The sequence below is a fragment of the Haliotis rubra genome, unplaced genomic scaffold (genome assembly GCF_003918875.1).
Source record: "Haliotis rubra isolate DU_JTF1 unplaced genomic scaffold, ASM391887v1 Scf27, whole genome shotgun sequence".
NCBI classification, from domain to species: domain Eukaryota; kingdom Metazoa; phylum Mollusca; class Gastropoda; order Lepetellida; family Haliotidae; genus Haliotis; species Haliotis rubra.
The window spans coordinates 2,391,182-2,409,849 of record NW_025766780.1 but is presented as its reverse complement, the minus strand read 5'-3'; the positions used below and the strand labels follow the sequence as shown (position 1 = coordinate 2,409,849).

Below are 18,668 nucleotides of genomic sequence, written 5' to 3'. Positions count from 1 at the left end.
GGTTGTATAATTGTTCTGTAGTTGGACCGATTGACCTTGATCGCGTAATGTTAGCTCAGCGCCATATGTGGACACTATTATATGAGTGTGGGCCTTTCATGGGAATGATGACAACAGCAGAATGGTTACTAAAGACACATCGGCACATGCATTGTTATATTTACTTATTTTTATATTTTATTCTTATATGACCGTTATATGTGTGTCTGTGTGTGTGTGTGTGTGCACGCGCGCGCGTGTGGGTGTGTGTGACTGACCACATGTGTGAGTGTATATTGGTTAACGTTACATTCATCACTATTCCAGATGTGTGACGGTGGTGTCTATACCAGATAATCCATTGATTCACATCACGAGCATTGATGAGAGAAGCATTCTAGAAATGTGCCGAAAATATCCGTGTTAGATTTGCTCTTTAGAAAGCATTAGTGTGTCTCCTCATGCAGTGAGTGAGTGAGTGAGTGAGTGAGTGAGTGTGTGTGTGTGTGTGTGTGTGTGTGTGTGTGTGTGTGTGTGTGTGTGTGTGTGTGTGTGTGTGTGTGTGTGTGTGTGTGTTGTAGATATGGGTGACCATTGAAGCTTTACAATCATCTAATACGCTTACGCCTTAAGTCAGACTGAATTGACCGGATTTAACCGACTGACATCTTGACCTGTTACTTTCTTGATCTCCGTCCAACCCAAACGTCTCAAATACACGCACGTATCCCACATATTCTTTCAACCTTATAACTAGTTATTACATAACAAATATTTGATCATTCATGTACATATTTGATGTACGAATTCATTAAACCGTAAGTCACCCTTGTAGTATTATACAGGACCTTGATCTGTGCTCGTCAATAAACAGGGTCAGAGATACACCGCTCCTTCAGATTGTACAGGTTAATACGTCTGATTTATTCGAGGCAAGCTATTCATAGAAAACGAAGATATTTGTTATTAAATATTGATAAGCATATGTGTAAATAAAGGCTACGAGGGAGTAAGCCTGTCATTAGCGTGTAGATCGGCGTTGAGAGTGGGATTTTGGGGAGACAAGCGTCTCAACCGAGAGCTTCTGTCAGCCGGTCGATATTACAACAATGGTTCTTACTTAGCACCAAGCGGATATGCTTGCCTGACTTATATGCCTTTGGCCATACATATGTATTGGTTCAGACTACCGTGGTCCTTTCAAGGCACACTTATACATATTTGATATGTTTCATATAAGACTCTTGACGCATTGACCCTACCGATTCAGGTTTTCCGTTACAGTGCTTGATGCTGGTACCATACTGGTGTCTTGGTAACCAGTTCCACAGGGAGGGTCTGCAGATGGTCTGATACTCAGATGTGTTTAGACATTTTGAGACAGAGACCTCTAATGTTTTCTTTACTCTTCAAACAACTGTTATGTATTAAAGATATATCAGATGAAATATAGTCTTAGCTCATTGCTCCGGTCCTTTATAAGTTCTTTTGAGTCGATCCCCATGGAAGAGATAGTAATCATACAGAATAACATTCCTTCCTTCCTTATTCTTTCATTTATCTGTGTATTTTACATGTATATATTTTTTTTTTTATTTATCTATCTATGTATTTATTTTTTTAGTTATTTATGTATTCGTTTGTTTATTTATCCGTGAGCAATACAATTTATCTGTGTGTTTATTCTTTTAAATGTCATACAAGACATAAAATGTACCTAATCGCCACATGGTACGGAGTACGAGTGCAAGTGTCCAAGTGGTGAAACCCATCATTGCTTGCTGAGCGGAACGGGACTATGGTACGAGCTGCTAGATAGGAGCAGGTAAAGAACGCTATTCCCTATGGGCAAGCCACAATGACCGCCGGCAGTCAGACAAGGACATAAACACATGTTCTGTGGATGTAACAAGTCATGTAGTCTGTGACGTTGTCGGTTGGGCACAAACCCGCATAATATTGAAACAGGAACATTGGAACCTGCACTAACTTGAATATTTTTTATATCAAGAAAATTAACGAGAAGAAATTTATGCTTGAATTTTTTGAAAAACTATAACAACACATGAATTGTAATAGAATAGGTGAATACGCCACCTTATATAATATGTATTACTGCTTCTGGTTTCTTGCACAAATTATTACATTTTTGCAAAAATTATAAAGATATTGCAGTTTGTTCTCTTGTTAGGCGAGGGACATATACATCAGACAGGTAATTGGAGTCCTTCAACACCAGTAGTATTCAACCTTCTGTGTCACTGCCACAAAGTGATGTTGATTAGAATATCAATTGATAGTCAGGAATAATCAGTGACTGTCACGCCAATTCCGTGCATTTGAAGTACGTGAATATCAAAACACATGTCACTCAACCCACGACCTACAGTTTGGTTCTTGTTAAAAGCAGCATTTATGAACTCGACACAAAAGTCATGAAGTGAGTCACCATTGGCATTGTCTTGAAAAGGGCTGATGACTTCTTTTATGGAGTGGTTTCCCCTTTGTAGTGGTAATTCTAAGACATCAAGAAATACGATGCAAAAAGCAATAAACTAAATGTGGTTATCTACAAAGGTTATGTTTCCGTGTTAACTCATCAATTCTAATATGGTAATCAAACTGATATATGATGATTTTTAATTAAATGCTTCATTGCACTGTTTGATCATTGTAGGTGATGTGTGTTGTTTCACGTCATAATAGATATATATAGGCACAGATGTCACAGTTGCCATTTACAAACGTCATGGTAATTGGTACCATTTACTTACTATACTGTGCTCACATACTCCAAGGTTAATGGAGATACAGTTGCCATAACGCCGATAGTACTCGTCTAACACACTAGAGTGGCTTGTAGGAATGAGAGGGTATTGCAATCTGTATATATTGCGCACGTAATGGCTTGTTCTGTATTTGTGTAGGTTAAAATACCAATGACGTCATTGACGTCATCTGGACGACCTTTACTTGGTTTTCAATTCACATCGATGCCGCTGAAGACGTTTTTAACGTTTTTACTTACGTTGCACATATGCCAAACAGTGATTTCATGATACAAGACAGATAAAGGTAGTGTGGTGGATACACGTCTACATGAGGTCATTTATGACGTCAGAAGACCTTATTCTTGTTCTGTTTCTATATATTCCTTTAGTAGTATGTTTTCGACGCGATATTTTGGTAGTGATGTTTGTTTGCAATATTCTTAGAGGTGGGGGGAAGAGGTTTAATGTCCAGGAATGTTTTACATTTGTAGCGACCTACGTGCACTTGTGTGTACCTTCTTGTACTACGTCGGATTAATGGCTAATGATAGCACACAATGCTTGAAAAACATGCTGTGATTTAACATTGATACTCCACTCAGACAGTCGGTTAGTACAATACGGTTAGTGTTGCCCCCGTCAGGGTTACTGACCGCCGACCTTCTCCTCTCCTGTCAGACTCCATATCCACTGTACCAAGAAGCCGGTTTATAGTGAGAAAAGGACACACCAAAATGTCCAGGCGTAATGAGTACAGATACTCCTATCTCTGTCGCATGAACAAACACCACACAAAATGAACGGAACAGATTCCTCGAGACCCACAACATGAATCATTGCATTCTTGTAAAAATACCACAGCTTGTTCTCGGGCCAGGCGATAGACATATACATCAAGCGGGTAATTGGGATGATTCAAGAACCCCAGGCTGCGTCTGGTAGAATTCAGACTTCTGTGCCACTGCCACAAAGTGATGATAATTGGAATATTAATTGATAGTCATGAATAATCAGTAACTGTCAAATGCATTTCAAGTGCATTTAAAATACGTCAATATCAGAACACCCTATACTCTACCTACATCCGACTGACGTATGTGTTATGTTTAAAATCAGCATTGATGAACTCGACACAAAAGTCATGAAGCGAACCAAAGCTGACTATCGCCTGCTTAGCTTGAAAAGGGTGATGACTTTTTTCAAGAGGTGTTTTGTCTGTAGGAATTTTAGCGCAGGGACATCATAGACATATTATGTATATATAGTTACAAGGTCATGTCTGTGACTATCTTTGATCGCCACAATCGCAGTGATAACTTCCTGGCTAGCCTACCAACTATTACTATCCAGAAGAACATCAACAGACACAATTCGGGAAAGAATAAGAAAGTTACTTTGATGCCGAGGACCTGACTCAAATTTTATCCCTCGAGGTAACTGAATCGCTTCAAATGAAATTATGCCCCACTTGGAAAGAAAACGCTGTAAATCAGTAAAGCAACGACAAACAGAGGCCGAATTATCTATTCAGTTGCTGGTAAATTGCATTATCCAACCGTTTTAGCCTCTCGCGTTTTTGCATAGTGCTTTAAAAAGATCAATACGTCAACGACATACTGCCTTTCATTTGTGCTGAATCGCAAAAATCCCAGTTGAAAAATCTTCAGTGTTTCTCATTCGTCAATATACCAAACACAAGGCTAAATCCACAGAGACACTGTGACAATTGATGTCCTCGAGTTAGATACAAGATGCAGTTTCTGGGGACGAAAACGTTTCTGCATAAAATCCCAAGCCTTTCTTAGTATTGCCATGTGAATGCCCTTTGAACCTAAAGATAGCACATTTGAAAAATGCATGTGCTGATCGGAATAGCACTTGTACGCAATAGAAAACACTCCAAATGGTATCACCATCCTTTATATACGCATCCCGTATATCAGACCACCATCATTTTCACAAACGTAAGTCTCCATAGTGTTATATTTTATTGGTATGTAAGAACATTCATCTTACATATTAACAGACTAGCGGTTGGTAGTTTTATCATGTAAACATGGTAAATGGAACATACATATGAGGCCTAAATGAATAGCCTGCTTGAAGCCGTACATTATGGATTTAAAGAAACTGCAGTTAGATATGCATTTGAAAGAAACGCCACGTAATAGATTTCTCTTTTCTTTTCGTTTTTATGTTGGACCATTTACGATTCTCTTTAAAAAATAACTATAAGTATAAACAAGTAGCCATATTAACGCCCACAAGATGGAACCAGATTTAATAATCGGTGACGGGGATCGATGCTTAAACATAAACACCAGGTTCCTCTCCAAGGAGTAGCAAATCAATATCTTTGAGAAAACAAGGAGACAAACATTCGCCGGGTCAGCCTGTGAACAAATATTTTGTGGTGGTAGGATCTGATGCCAAATTTGTTTTGAATATTCTCTGGAAATCCGTGGAAAATCCCAGTATTCACTTATTGTCCGGCATGACGTATTCTTTTCGGCAAAAAGGACGTATAACGTTACACCAAAGTGATTTAAGCTAAGTGAGTTTAATGTTCACTGGAGCTTGGCACATGCGGAACTGATATTATATTCCCCGTTATAAGACGTATTGTACAAATATGTTGGAGTATCAGGTCTGTTAAATCAAATCATAACACAATAAATGGTAATCACACTTAGATTCAATATCCCTTCTCATCTTATTCCTGGTAGACATGGACCTGTGGGATTCGGACTGAAACTTGATCATTATATTCCACTTTATCCATAGGTCCGGTCTATTTTTAGACACATGCCGATTAATATTCTGTAATTATAGATTATTAGCAGGCAGTGCATGGGCTTTGCCCAGAGTGTTGCCATGTAAGTCATAACGGCAGTAACTGTATATCAAATATAATCATCCCCTGATGGTCCATAATTGAAGGTGATGGTTGATGTCGGTTGTGATTATTACCGTCGATGTAGTTGCCAACCCACCACTACCACGTGACATTAATTGTAGTGGCTTCTGAAATCTAACCTTTTAATAATATGAATACTGGTTGTTGCTTTCGCCATTTTCAAGTTTTACCTTGGTTCTTGACATTTAGATGGCATTATGAACTCCAGGGAGCTGAGAATACGCGTGACGTGTGCTTGGAAGCTATGATTTGTGGTGTACTGAGGAGTCTTGCACTGTAGACGTTGCCAAGAAGTCGTAGTAGTAGTAGTAGTAGTAGTAGTAGTAGTAGTAGTAGTAGCAGCAGCAGCAGCAGCAGCAGCAGCAGCAGTAGACGAAGCTTCAGTAGCAGTAGCAATACCACCAGCAGCAGCAGTAGCAGTAGTCATATGTTTTGGGTGCATCAAATAGAGGGAAACCAAATAATTTATGTCAACAAACATGTGTACCTACAAAAGGTTACATGTGTAATGTGGAAAATCAATAACCGTAAATTCAACTATATTATACAGGATAATTGTTATCGTGTATCGTTCTGATCGTACGAAATCATGATGAAATCATCATGCTTGGATTTTACGTTTTCGATAACGTGTGCAGACATAAACACAACCTGAACACTATCGTCAAGATGCCTAAACTTGCTTTGAAACTAAACGTCTTGAAAATACCAAGGTTCATGGCTGGCATGTTTACTAGTTCTATGAAGGAGGCAAATGGCCACCAGAAGTATTGCAACAGGACGGCGTCAACACTAATGCTTCCAAGATTAAAAATGTTAGCTCAAATATGGACTCCCCTGCATTCATGGTTCTGCTGTTATGTTTGTGAATACGAAATGGAAGCCAACAATAGGCATTTCATCAAAAAAATGGAAATATGATTATAAGATTGATGAAGTTTCAGACATCATGATTAGCATCAATTCTTTACATGACCCGTGGATTAATCTTTATCACGTGGGGACTTTCAAGGATCTTCTTCTTAACTGCCCATCTTAACTGACTCGCCCACTTAAAGGTCTTCATGAAATTAAGGTACAGATTAATCTTGCCATCTGACACTGGTTACTATGGATGACTTAGGATGACTCGTGAAAAGGAGGTATAGTAACCAATGTAACCTTAAAGTACATTCCCAGTGTTTTCATGACATAGTTAAATTAAAGTTCAGGTAAACCTTAATATGAGCGATTGTACCATGTTGCTATATTTTGTTAGACGCTGTGAATGTGTAGTGACATAGTTTGCTGAGAATAAGTCCTTAATGTGTGTAGAGAAGCCGTGCAAAAGCTTTCTTTTGGTAAGGAGTGAAAAACATTCCCTAAAAACACTGAAAGCAGTAAATACATTTGACGTATGTTTAATCCCTTAAGACGTTTTTAGCTTCTTAGCGGTGCCTAACGCAATCACACTCCGTGATTGTGAATGGGTAAACATCAACTGAGCTCGCATTGATACAGAACATTGCATTCGAAGATTAAGAAAAACAATCGACACTCGACAAATTGAGTGAATAAACTGCAATTTTGCAAAAGAAATAGAAATTTATCTTGCCTTATCAAACGAGGGAAGAACGCCAATGTCGTTGACCTTTAAGACATTTTTTAGACCCATCAGCACGTGTGTGGTGCTGATCTGGGGATCATTAACAAGACATATCCTTGATTCGACTGGCAATTCCTGGTATCTATTATAGTACCATTGTTGACGAGATACAATATAGCAATATGAGACAAAGTGTGGACACAGAGAGAACAAATTGACGGAATAGATAATTGGATTCCCTCTTAGGTCACAGCAGTGTTTAGAACTGCGCCAAGTTTGACAGATGTGTGCATATGCAAGGAACAGCTGAAATTAGCAGCCGGGAGAACATTGATCCTGGTATCTCTGGTGACCTTGTCTGGTCGTTTCGCAACACTCTCCCTAATACTCATATAAAGTTATATACTCCCTCAGCCTCACGTATGATCCCCTCACTTTATGTTTGGTGTCTACCCATCAAAACTTTCATTCGTTATCGATCGGGTTGTTATGTTATTTTTTCTACCGCCCAATCATATTATTCAATGGGATGATTGCCCAGTAAATGGTTCTACACGTTGGAAAAGAGCTGGGCACGAGAAGCTATACTCTCATTTCCCTGTCTTCTCGAGGACCGAGTTAAAGTGCAGTGAACCATCTTCTGGTGTTTTTGCTGGTTCAGTCAGATTGTCCTCACGACAATGACGTTACAAGGTCATCCATGTTTTCTGTGTTTCCATCCCGGGATATTACAGAGCTGTCGAGATGAAACTCTCAGACAATGACTGGGAACCCGTTATCGACATGCAAATATTGACAATACGACATAAAACATTATTTCGCTTTTGTAATATGACATCATTTCAAAAGGTTCAGCATGCATTTTAAGCCCTGAAACAGCGTGTATACAACAACGGAATTATTAAATTAGTTTTCCATTAAGTCACGCACAATAACTAGCCATTTGTTTAGTCCTATTGTGGGCCGATTAGGACTTTAATATACCCAGGGGGGTATTTCCCCGACACCTCGATCTGACTGGCCATTATACGCATTAGAAGCACTTAGTTGCCATTTCAGTCCTATTTCTGAGGAGTCCTGCTTTAATAAAACTGGGCACACTATCTGCCCTTTTCAGATCCGTAATTCCGTTGAGTGTAGTGATTGTGCGATGCAGCTCCCAGCAACTATAGTAAATGGCTAATCCGAGGTAATCTGTCAAGCAATATATTCCCTTGTCAGTTGTGAAAGGCGCATACGTCAACATCACGTTTGGTTGTCCCTCACCAGATAAAACTCCGTCTACGAGATTCCCTTCATAGCAACGGGGGCATATCCTGCATGTATCTGTTTTATCTCTGTTCTCAGAGGAGCAGGCTCTTGTAGTGCTGCCAAAAGGTCGGCGCAGATATTTTGGGATCATCTTTATGGACAAGGAGTAGGACTCTGTGCATCTCTTCTGGTGTCGTGTGTCGTATAATGCACAAGAACGTCAACAGAAGCATCAATGTAACGCATATGTATGTTCGTCAGGAGGAAAGTGAAAGAGTTGTATCGTTCGATAATCACTTATTGTCTTCAGCCCAAATCCCTATGATCCTTATGGTAATACATACGAGATGGATATTCTTGCACGCTATGGTCTGATTGTTTGTCTTCTCGGATATCGTGTCCTCACAAATCTGCCGCTAATGTGTATCCGAATCGTGACAGGACAGGCTAACCTAATTTGGAAATGAGATTTGCCATTGACGTGTGTTTGAGACATGCCTCAAGTGTTACATGTTATAGAGACACAATCGATTGTCTTTTTATGAGTATAATCTCCATATTTCGAGAGGTTCAACGTGGTTTAGTGGCATTTTCATCTCGCCCACACTCTAGGTGATAGACAGACAGCATACTGTTTCAATCATAGATTTTCGTCTGTTGTCAGGTGATGAAATTGTACAAGAAGAGTAAAATCTTATGACGGTCTTTGGAAATTCATGAAAAAATATTTTATATAATGATTCTCCGTTGTCCTATCATGGTAGAAGACGATAAGCTCTGGTTATAGAACTTCGTCAGTGGAATCGATACTCATGCAATCGACCATCTTCTACTAGTCCAAAATTTATATCTCTAACAATGCGTAATGAAGCAGTACTCGATGTTTACCCACATGTTCCGGACCTACTCATAGAGGATATGATTAATGTTGTTACTTCCAGAAGTTCTCTCACGAAAAGTACAGATCTGTTCCTTTGTTTTGCCTGGAGATGCATCGATCTTCTGTAACAATTTCGAACGATTTGTAAAAATACGAGCCTTTGAAGTAGTTGCCGAGAATGCTAAGCCGATGTTCTTATCTCTGGTGAACCATCCATGTATAATCTGAACGTCTCAACACCTAATTGAAGCTTAATTAACTACACGTTATGGACAAATTGCTGATAGGGAGATAGGTCCAGCAGTCAGATTCTGCTTCATTGGGGTGGTAACCGAGGTCAAAGATGAACGGGAAATTGATCAGATTTCCTCAATTAATTTCTCATCAAAATTAAGATTTAGCTTTCCACACATAAGAGTAATCACGAGTGGCATAAAATACCTGACAGCTATGGTGTTTAATAACCATTATTGTGTCCAATCCATCGCATTTCTGTCGTCGTGTACTGAGCATGCATATTCAAGGCGAATTACCGCCACTTGGTGGAGAATCCTTCCGCGGATCCAGATGCATTGCCATCAAAATGCAGTAAACAAGAACTATTTTGAAAAAGTGCTGCTTTATCGCTTCCAGAGTGACGAATTCACGGAAATTGGAGATACCAATAGATTGCAGATTGTTTCCTAATTTCATGATTAAGTTTGATCTTGGCAGTTGATATTTGCTTTCCTTTCTGAAATCCAATTACTGTTTTCCTGATGTAATTATACTTTGTGTATATCCAGCGTAAGAAGATTAAAATGGTCCGAAAGAAAGTTTCAGCATACATATACTTGAACTGTAGTTACAAAAAGTTCCATAATTGGAACCCAAACATCAAAATGTAGGAACATGTTTTGTTCTAATATTCATAAGAATGGCAATCATGTGATTACAAACTACCACTTGCACGGGTTCACTTATGGATCAGTTTTAGTTGATTGATCGGGCTTTTTCCATATGGAACGATCAATACTGTAACGACTGAAGGAAGGTCAATGTCTCCCCTGGTGGAATCGGTAAACTTCGGTACCAGTTCTTCGATGACATTTGGGATAGAATAGTTTCACGAATACACAAGGTCATGAAACCAGAATATGATTCTGAACACTGTACATTCATGCTTCCGTTGTAAGATCACATTCCTATTCGTGCACGTATAGATAAGGTACCATTAAGTTCTTCCGACAGGTACAGGGATCAAAAATTGTTTTAAAAATTGGTGCAATAAGTGTCACTTTATCAGTGAAAACAAGCAAAGCAAAGATCGTTTTGGAGTTACCAATTAGAAAAGGTACTTTAGCCAATGTACATTAAGGCCGACCAGAATTAAAACTCATCTTCATCTATTATGTTGATTGAAATAGTGTAAATGCCTCTAAAAGTCGAGTCCTGCAAGATCATACATTGTCTCCATTATTCCATTCACACTCAGAGTAATTATCAAAAACCTTTATATCTGGTCTGTGAAAAGATTTTTCATCAAAAGAGGAGCAATGTTTCTATGGACACAGCAAGATGGCAACGATGCTGTGTACAATCTCCTCTCTCAATTCTGATCAGACTACAAAGGCACACTAAGCCTTTGAAAGATTTCGGATAAGATGAAATTCACATTCATTTTGCTAATTCTTGTAATACATTATTTTCAGTTCCCTCGTATTTTGCAGACTTTTATACATTATTGCTTTTTCTCGAGGTACTCTGGGATTGTGAGCTACTTACATTGAATTAAACGCAATGTCTAATGGACGTCAAGTTCGCACCTCAGACACAAGAAAAGGAACAAAACAAAGGGAACGAGGATTAAAATATTGATAAGACCACTGGGCATTGCATATCTGGGATATGTGTATGTACGAGAATGATGCTTCTTACGGACATTAGGTGATGCAATGTTTTGTATCAGTTCTAGAGAATGACATCAGATCTGATGGAAACCTTTAAGTGCATTTAAATTAATCTGCTTTCACTGAAGGTGAACTCCACGCCATGTACGACTGATACACGGGATACGTCATGCAATGTACTTTCAGTAATGCCTAAAAAGTGTAAGTGATCGCCATCCATTTAGCCGAACACTTTCCTATAAAAATATTCCTTTGCATGAATTTTACATTTGACTCATGTTTCTATTTAATGTTGCTCTTTTCCTAACACATCTGTACCATCTGAAGCTAAAATAAACGTCTTCCCTTAACAATTAATAGCACATACTCGTCGGTATTAAAAGCTGTGGCCTGACCTTTTCCTCGGGATTAATCAACAACTAATACGATTTACGAAATATTAAAACTACTCTTTCCAATGACTGCGTAACGGGATTTGCTTTGCAAAACCATTACACCATGATCTCAGCTGAGTATTTCAATTATCCCAACTGACATTCGTTGAAACCCGTGTTGAAAACACGACTCATATTGATTGTGAATACTGTTAAATAAGCATCTGTCGAAATGCCTGCGCAAATAAAACTGTTTCATAGATTCCAGTACTCCAGGTGGGTCAAGGCGGGGACTTGGCAGTCAATAATTAGTCCGATAATTGTCATTGAAACACGTAACGCACCTTTCAATCAATTGTACATATAAAATACGCACGTGACAAATAGGGTTGTGTTCGTTGTGACATGTTGGATGCACTAGGTAATCATTGATTTGGTTAGATGGTTTGATCAATATTCGGCGTCAAACTAATACTTTATGTCCATGCAAACACCTGGTGTCATTGCTGAAAATGTGCTGTGATTCATGAAGGCGATGGGGGTTGCTTGAAATTGTCTTCACTTCTTACCCTTGATGATCGGGGTTAGAATTGGTCTTCAGTAACCCATGTTTGTCGTAAGAGGCGACTAACGGGATCGGGTGGTCAGGCTCGCTGACTTGGTTGACACATGTCATCGTATCCCAATTGCGTCGATCGATGCTCATGATGTTGATCACTGAACCAGACTCCATTTACAGACCGCCGCCATATACTTGGAATATTTCAAAACAAATAATCCCCAATCAATCAAAAACTGTTCACTTCTTTTTTCTCAAAGACTATTCCTTCTCCTGTAATATACCACTGAACATGAATATCCAAAGAAATAGTCACATATGCCCTAAAGTAATATATTTCTAAGAGAATAGGTTTATAAATTCAGCGTGCAGCGTTCTTTTCTTGAAGGTTCAGATTATTTACTATTTATTTCCTTTATTGTTCTACATATGCGCATACATCGCATTCTTCTTGCAACACCTTTGCTAATTCAGTAAGTCACTTCGTTATTTCCGTTGCAAATAATTTTCAAAAATCAGATAATAATTGTCCGTATCTAATTTTTTGCACTGTGTTACACTCATTCAAATGATAATTCCCGAAAGCAGTATTATTCATTATCGCATTTGCGAGACCGCACTGAGCTTAGGCATGATATTAACTTTTTTCCTTGCGTATTTATTGTATTCCTTTAATCATCTTCAAACACATGGTCCTGAAATGCATTATGTATTATGTTACTTTCTATTGCTGGGTTATAGAGGCGCTAAACCTGGATAACAAAACATCCCTTTGTGTGTGTTTGTGAATTGCAATCCATGCATTAACACCTGCTTGGAAACTGCAGCACCAGCACCTGTCTTGAATGGTAGTAAGATAATTAGTCAATATGTTCTTTTATCAATAGTATGCACTACATTTTCATTAAGTGGATGCACGTAACATCTTTTGTATCCGCAGAATCTATAAACAACATTTATAATATGAAAATATTTACACAAAAAGGATGTATTCATATAACGTCATGTTACAAATTTTGTCCCAAATAAATGTTCACAAATGAATGGGTATGGGGAATGTACCCATGTACAATGCCTCATATGTACAGAATGTATCCAGTACCATATATTTCTGAATGCATCAAACACATTTTGTAATTGCTAAGTGCCTGCAGATATATATTTTGGGTTTAGAATTTTTTTCCTGTACTACAGCTAGGATAGGCACAGTGTTTAAGTAACTGCCTTGTGTAAAAGTGACTGGCAACACTATTATTTAGAGATGGGCTCAACGTTTCTTCTCAGATTCTAACAGTGAATTGAGCTCGTGTGAACTTTGTGTAATGCAGTCTTTGATGTTCACTGTCCCAGAAGTAATTAATACCGGACGGGTGATTTAATAAGCCCCAACTGCTTCCATTCCCCTTGGTCTAACATGCTGTAATAACTACAATGGCTCCAGTGTTTCATAGTCGGATTTGCTCAATCTTCTTCCAAGGCCTGGGGGCTCCCAACACCACTATTTACTTTAACATGAGAAATGTGGGGAAACGAAACAGCGCTGTTTCCCATTTCCCTTGACACGGGTTCTAAAAGATTACATTTTACTATCACCACGGTTTAAGCAACACAGTGGCGTTATCAGATAGCTGAAACGAGGGCTTCGATGGGCGTCGTAGGTTGAGTCAATATGCCACTTGAGGAGACGGAGTATTTTTAGTTACTTTGAGTCAAATGTTTGTCTATGTATTACCCGAGTTAGTTAGTTAGTTAGTTAGTTAGTTAGTTAGTTGTGCTGCTATTGTTGTTCAAACATGAACTAAAGGGAATTTGAGTTTAGTACGAATTGACAAATATGCAATGGGATTTGTTAACACATGCGCGAAAGAATGCATGTCAGTTATCTAGTTTTAAACACGGATCCTTCAATTAGTTTTGCTTATAGAAATCAATCCTTGAGGGTCTTTATTCGAGTATAATTTTACTGACTCAGAGTGTTTTATTGATTTGCTAGTGTGCAACTGTCGTGCATGATATGCCTATTTAATACTGCTTAAAATCGACTAATGTGTACAAAATGTCTGTTAGAATGTCCGTTGTCTTTGTCTGCCCTTATACATGATATATTTACCTTATCGTCAAAGAAATCATCGAAAAATGTCACAGTTATCTACAATACAAACGGCCCCGTTTACCACATAGTGGGGTTAGACAAGGATGTAGTCTCCTTCATTTATCATTCATTATCCTGTCGCAATCACTATCGAATCACTACGCTACCGTCAAAAGTCCGATTCTTCATGCTGATGTTCTGACATTAATAGATAGCATCACATGGGAGAAATACTTGGCGTAATCATGATGGAATCCTCAATCAAGACCTCAGCGAACCCTGTTACCAGTCCAAATTGTAGAAGGACTTTTCCAGATTTCTGCGTTGGAGGGGATCGACCGCGTGTCGGGTCAACGAGTAATGTATGTGTTTGAGCTTTTCGAATTAGCATTATGAAAACGCATGAATGGTTGGAAACCAGATACCGTACATTGGTTTTCCCAGGGATAAATAATCTCATAAATAAGGACGGCCGACTAAAGACATCACTTGTAATCTTGACGTCAGATCTTGACGTACACGGAAGACTGTACTGAGACATATAGTAAACAGTATCGAAAACAGCCTCTAAGTGGAAGATTTAACTGTGTTTTGAGTAAAATTATACTTATTCAAATGAATCAGTGTTTCGTGGAACGCAAATTTAGGTCTGTTTCATTTTTGTGAAAATGTATGGAGAAATGTATGACGTCAATGCCAGAGATAAATCACTTTCGGTGATCGGCAAACAGATTCCACTGAGTGTATTCGGCTAAATAGCAGTGAAACGCATAGGGATGGATCGATGAAAATCATTGATGACACCAGGTGTTTGTGAAAAGCCTTGCATGCACATGTCCTGATCTAGTGGACCACCCTGTTGGAAACCCTGCACCTACTTTGTAACACTTTCTGTTTCTGGTCTTGTTTTCAAGTTATGATTAATATGCATGAAGAAAATATCATATCTTCATCTTGTTTAGTATTTGAAAACTTTAGAGAAGCTGAAAACATATCGAGATTACTGTCATGAAACCTGTTTCATGTATATACGTAGCCACTAAGGACATTGCTTTGCGAATCTGCGGTCGCTTTTCATGTTACTAATATATTTCGGAACAGCTTACTTTCCAACAGTTCCACGAGGAATTCGCACTGCAAAACTTGACAATTATTCACATTGCATATGGAACAAAGTCCTTTGATGTGTTAATGGCCCATAACTAGATGTGACTGGAAAGAGTTGATATATTAAAACATTTAAATCATGGTAATACTATGCTAGTTTCACCACCCAGTGCTATTGCATATCCACATCGCAGAACTACCAACACTCATATAGCCTTTGAAAATGAATGCATTGTTGAAAAAGCGATTGATTCAATGATTCAAACTGATTCATTTACATATCGTGAATATTTTCAAACGTTAAGTGTTATACTTGTAAACAAAAACATTAATGTGTCAAAGATACCATTATTCTTTCAACCTGTTTCAAACCCTGCATGATCTTGCGATCACACTTCCCCCATAACACCTAATCATTATGAAGCAACGCAGACTTGAACAGACTGGGAACTATGGTCGATTCAGTCTGCATTGGCATTCAATAGATTCCGCTGTGTCAGACTTCGAGGGATTCAGCACCCTACCATCAGACCAAATGTGATCCAATATACTTGGACATGGATAATAACATCTGGTGCAGGGTTTAACGTTAAACAGTCCATGCATCCAGGCCGTTGTGGTCACTTCAAAAGACACAGTGCTCACCATACTGAAAATGCATCAAACGGAATACAGCACTGCGCGGGACTATCAATCCCTTTATCTATGCTTGAAGGTAACTCCAGAGAAAATAGGCTGAACTTGTTACTTGCCTCAATGGTCAAGCCTTCTCCCTGTCGGCTTAGTGGGTGGTCGGCATAGGTTCTGCCATGATTGAATTCCTTCTGTGCATGCTTCCTCGCCCAAACACCCTGCGACAAAAAATTAAGGTGTAATTTACTGGTAATAAGACTATTTTATTCATGCAGAAGATGATTATTTTATCAAATAAAACACCACACGGCCATCCTGATCGGCAGAAAACGATGATCTGCTGACTAGTGTGTAGGACATGGTTTAGAAATTGGTTTGACTTTATTATACGCATTTTGTGGGGAGAATTTAAATGGTGTACGTATTTATTTAGTTTCTATTTATCCCATGTTTTGTTTTCCTCGTATTCACAAAACAGCCAACATAGGCCTTACTAAATGGTCGATGACTTTATAACCATTATACTGTATTCATTAATCGGTATTCCTGTTCTGTACAGTTATTCCAATGCAATAGGTCATTTTCACTTTCATTCTACCATTTCCGCTGTCATTGATTGAATTTGTCTACAACATTCAGTCATGCATTTTTTATGGTGAAACGTCTCTACTGCTCGTAACATCACTTACTGGATTCCAAGGATGATCATTGCTTCCCGGTAACATCATTTGAATTGCGAAAGGCTATAAATAGCCGAAGAGTGATCCTATAGGATATTTTCCATCAGTTAGTCTGTTCTTTTTGTATGTAAACGTGGAGAATAGGGCTTGTTACCACTGATTATCGCTTCAACTTTGAGTTTCGTGAGCTAAATGTGAGATACCTACTGTGGTAACAAGATGATCAAATGTACATGTGTACATTATGTACATTAAGCACGCAAACTGTGATTGACTGTACACAACCATCCAATTAGAGGTCCAACAGATGCTAAACTAAACTAGATTCCACAAAATCATGTGGTACATCGATGAAATAATTTATATAGAAACAATAGAATAATAACTTAGAATGTCGATGGATGCATTGATTTTGAAATCCTTAACACTTGAGTTGGATACATTGTTTTGATCCTCAGTATTTTGCAAGTCACAGCCGTCGCCAGTGGCAAGTCCATGACATGTTTACCAGATGTCATCGAGCTTGTGGCATCCATGTTTAACTTGTTTGTGGTTTGATACTGACAGACACAAATGTGAATACGACCTAGGCCTTGATCAGCTATATTTAATGTTTAGAGTGAATGGTTGTACCTGTTTCTTTCTGTGTTTGTGTGAGCTTCTTAGGTTTCAATTTGTTTTATTGCTACTGTTTGTCTGTGTTTGTTTTATTTCGGGGGTGGGGGTGGTGGTTATGGTTTATTTTGGTGGTCTTTGGGGGGCAGTTCGCCTGAGATGGAGCATATTTTGGCATGTACGGGCAACATCACTTCCTGAATCCACTCAAGTCTTCCATATCTCCATTTACAATAAGACTTTCAAATCAAGGGCGCAGTTAGGTGGCAGATTGTGCGATTTACATCAGTTTCACAACAATATTGGCTTTACAGATAGCACTCATGTGATGACATTGATGCGTCGTCCTTTGTCATTGGCCCATGCACTGATGTATTATCTGGATCTACAGAAACAAAAACACAAGTCCAATATATGTTAACAACAATACTCCAAACCCAATTAGATTGCTGTAGATCGTGGACAGTGATCTTGTATGTTTATATAAACCACCACTGTATGTCCACATACAGACAGAAGCTGCTAAACAATACGATTTCCCAACGGTACTCTATATAACAAGTTATAATACACCTGTGCGTTATGGATAAAGCTGAATAATGTCACACTTATATACAATCTGTAGCCATTCAGCTCGTGAGGCCAATCATGTACGTTACATATAACGACCTACAAAACACATTGATCCGCAGCTAGATACGTCCACGCGGCTAGTATCCGATTACACTCGTTTATACATACACGTATATCTGTGGCTGACAACTGGAGGTCGTAAACAATAGGCGCACCAGGCCGAGCGTCATGCACAATGTAGCCTTTATTAAACAAAGCTCGCAGAAGACCTGTACCTACCATGTAATCTTCCCGAGTGCTTCTACCGAGATCCTTGTTTGTCATATGTATCCTTCTCCAGCAATGCGATTGCTGTTCCGGTCACACTGAAGTGATCGTCTATACCGGCAGGCCCGGGTGAAATATCAAATGTCTTTGGTAGAACTGAAAACCGTTTAACAACGTGGCCACAACCTGAATATATAACACGGTAAGGAGTGGTTGTTTAGTATAGACCAGCTTAATACCAGCATATTCTCGAATGTGTTACCTATTTGATGTGAGACATTCATGTCCATAGAATGATATGGACTGGAGGATCCACGTTCTGTGTACTATTGTTTGATGTACTAGTGTGCTAGTAAGTTAGATGATTTTGTTTTGTTGAATTGCGTCTACCAGGTCAGCTGATGGTATAATTTTACGTTGTAATAACGACAATGGCTAACCATTTCCCTCCAGTTTTCACGTGGTTGGTGTATTTTTATTTCGTTTGTTGTTGAAT

At 38.8% G+C, this 18,668-nt stretch overlaps 1 protein-coding gene across 7 annotated transcripts in view; it reads left to right on the top strand.

Annotated features, from left to right (window-relative positions):
* Positions 1–18,668, top strand: part of LOC124280569 (glutamate receptor ionotropic, kainate 2-like) — a 120,984-nt gene that overhangs the window by 57,383 nt on the left and 44,933 nt on the right. The window contains exon 1 of one of the 7 annotated variants that reach the window (XM_046716529.1): positions 18,092–18,374. The exons of the other annotated variants lie outside the window; for them this stretch is intronic. The gene's annotated coding sequence lies outside the window, so the exon portion shown is untranslated. Of the gene's footprint in view, positions 1–18,091; positions 18,375–18,668 lie in introns of those variants that run through there. 7 annotated transcript variants of the gene reach the window in all.